General features: G+C 47.6%; 1 pseudogene; it reads right to left on the reverse strand.

Annotated features, from left to right (window-relative positions):
* Positions 1 to 1,237: 1,237 nt before the first annotated feature.
* Positions 1,238 to 3,299, reverse strand: LOC139028918 (inactive tyrosine-protein kinase transmembrane receptor ROR1-like; annotated as a pseudogene).
* Between the last annotated feature and the right edge of the window lie 24 nt (positions 3,300 to 3,323).

Here is a 3,323-nt window from a genome sequence, read left to right on the forward strand (position 1 = left end):
TTCATTAAGAGTTATCCAGGCAGGTAGAGTAGATTCATTAAGAGTCTGTCCAGGCAGGTAGAGTAGATTCATTAAGAGTCTATCCAGGCAGGTAGAGTAGATTCATTAAGAAGTCTATCCAGGCAGGTAGAGTAGATTCATTAAGAGTCTATCCAGGCAGGGTAGAGTAGATTCATTAAGAGTCTATCCAGGCAGGTAGAGTAGATTCATTAAGAGTCTATCCAGGCAGGTAGAGTAGATTCATTAAGACGTCTGTCCAGGCAGGTAGAGTAGATTCCTTAGGAGTCTATCCCAGGAGGTAGAGTAGATATCATTAAGAGTCTCTTCAGCAGGTAGAGTAGATTCATTAAGAGTCTGTCCAGGCTAGGTAGAGTAGAATTCATTAGGAGTCTATCCAGGAGGTAGAGTAGATTCATTAGGAGTCTATCCAGGCAGGTAGAGTAGATTCCAATTGGAAGTCTTAATCAGGCAGGTAGGAGTAGATTCATTAGGAGTCTTATCCAGGCAAGGTAGAGTAAAGAAAAAATTTTCAATTAAAGGAAAGTCCTAATCCAGGCAGGTGAGTAGATTCATTAAGAAGTCTGTCCAGGCAAGGTAGAGTAGATTCATTAGAAGTCTGTCCAGGGCAGGTAGAGTAGATTCATTAAGAGTTATCCAGGCAGGTTAGAGTAGATTCATTAAGAGTCATGTCCAGGCAGGTAGAGTAGATTCATTAAGAGTATCCAGGCAGGTAGGTATAGATTCAATTAAGAGTCTATCAGGCAGGTGAGAGCTAGATTCATTAGAAGTCTATCCCAGGCACGGTAGAGTAGATTCATTAAGAGTTCTATCCGGCGGTAGAGTAGATTCATTAAGAGTATCCAAGGCAGGTAGAGTAGTATTCATTAAGAGTCTATCCAGGCCACGGTAGAGTAGATTCCATTAGAGTCTGTCCAGGCAAGGTAGAGTAGATTCATTAAGAAGTCTATCCAGCGCGGTAGATAGATTTCATTCAGAGTCTATCATGGCAGGGTAGAGTTTCAGAATAGGAAGGCTGGCCACGACTTCTAGCTCTCTATTATAAAAAGTTAATTGACATATAAATCTTTGCATCTATTATTCGGGATTTACGTACCATTGATTTACAAAGTAGAGTAAAAAATTTTAAACAATAATTATAATAATTTATTAGCAAAAACAAACAAACAGGTAAAAGGAAACAAAGCTCACATCAAACGCAATGAGATATATTATATAGTCAAGGTTCTGTAGTCGTATTTACACGTAGCAGGTGATGATCGATCGCTGTAAACTGAGTCTGTTGGCGTCGGCCAGCAGTGCGGACGTCTGCGAGGGGTCCTCTGTTGCAAAGCTCTCTCTGGACATGTGTCCGACACGCCTGCATGGTCCGCCCTGGCAAGGGACGATTATCGCCAGCAGTGTGACAGCAGGTGGGCGTGTTCGCATCGTGATTAGACCCCGTGGACGGCAAGCTGGCCACATGACGGTGGCTGGTGGAGCCGCTAGCACTGGCTGGGGAGATCTGGCTCTTGGGCGGGGGGATGGTGTTGCACACCCTGGGGGGGCCTGGGGCCTGGAAGTGGGCTGGCAGGGAAAGGAGCATAGCTGGGGGGATGGGGTAGCCGTTGAACAGGGAATGAAGCATTGGTGTTGTTGCTTGGTTCTGGGCCATGGTGCTCCATGGTCCCATGGGGTCAGCCTGCCTCTTGGTGGCCCGGATGACTGGCGCGGGTACCCTGAGCTGGGTAGAGTAGCCTGCAGCGGCGGCGTAGCGTGGGTTGCTGGGTACTGTTGACAGGACTGAAGCACTAAACGAGGGTGGTCTGGTGGTGCGGTTGCCCCCTCCTGATGCGGGGTACTAGAACTGGGTGGGATGACAGCCCCCTCCAGGCCGCGGAGACGACCAATGGATATCCTTAAACAGCGGGACCGTCCTCGCTGGTCCCTCCTGCCAGCACTCTGTCATCATGGCTGAAGACCCTGGGGGGGCAGTCCTCTGGGCAGGGAAAGCAGCTGACGTTTCCTCAGCATCTCCGCATGACCTTCCTGGTTGCTGAAGCCGTAGTAGGGCTGGCAGGCCGTAGCTGAAGATCTCCCACACACCACGCCAAACGCACCCAGATGTCTGACTCCGACGTGAACTTCCAAGGCCATGGACTAGGAGGGCATCCCATCGGATCGGGAGTAAAAGCCTTGGGCTGGAGCCCTGGAAATAATTTTTTCAAAACACCCTAATTTACTTTAATATACTAGATGCAGCAAGATTAATACAAAAATCAGCAGGAACATCAAATCACACTAAACATTACAGCAATGACAAACTAAAAGTCAACTAAAATAAGGAAACTATGCATTGAATGCACTGATTTGTAAGACGCTCTTTGTAAAGGGTTGACTAAATTACTCAAATGTAAAAATGTAAACATGCCTGTAGTAGGTGTAACAGGGTTAGAGTCAGGTCTGAGTTTAGGGTCAGGTCTAGAGTTAGGGTCAGGTCTAGAGTTAGGGTCAAGTCTAGAGTTAGGGTCAAGTCTAAGAGTTAGGGTCAAGTTAGAAGTTTTAGGGTCAAGTCTAGAGTGTAGGGTCAGGTCTAGATTTTAGGGGTCAAAGGTCTAGAGTTAGGGTCAAAGTCTAGGTTAGGGTCAAGTATAGAGTTAGGGTCAGGTCTAAAGAGTCAGGGTCAGTCTAGGTCCAGTGTCAGGTCTAGAGTTAGGGTCAGGTCTAAGGGTCAGGGTCAGGTCCTAGAGTCAGGGTCAGGTCAGGGTCAGGTCTAGGGTTTAGGGTCAGGTCTAGAGTTGGGTCAGGTTCTAGAGTTAGGGTTCAGGTCTAAGAGTTAGGGTCAGGTTCTAGGGTTAGAGTCAGGTCTAGAGTTAGGGTCAGGTCTAGGGCTAGGGTCATGTCTAGGGTTTAGGGTCAAGGTCTAGAGTTAGGGTCAGGTCTAGGGCTAGGGTCATTCTAGGGTTAGGTCAGGTCTAGAGTTAGGGTCCAGGTTCTATGGTTAGAGTCAAGGTCAAGGTTAGGGTCAGGTCTAGGGTTCAGGTGCTAGGGTTGGGTCAGGTCAGGTCTAGGAGTAGAGTCAGGCCAGGGGGTTATGGGGGGGAATAGGTCGTTTGGCATTTTTTTGGGGACTTTGGCACTTGGCATTTGGCATGTGGCAGTGAACATGATCTGATTTTGAAATCCCAGTCAGAAGTGCCTCTTTTAGGCAGTTAGTATATATTGTGTAAGCTGCAAGCATATTCATGTACCAAGGCCAGGGCAATGGGCCTTTTTGGGCATTTGTGGAAGTGCATTTGCATGTTGGCATCTGAAGCCCTATGGGC

This window comes from Salvelinus sp. IW2-2015, linkage group LG16 (genome assembly GCF_002910315.2).
Source record: "Salvelinus sp. IW2-2015 linkage group LG16, ASM291031v2, whole genome shotgun sequence".
Taxonomy (NCBI): domain Eukaryota; kingdom Metazoa; phylum Chordata; class Actinopteri; order Salmoniformes; family Salmonidae; genus Salvelinus; species Salvelinus sp. IW2-2015.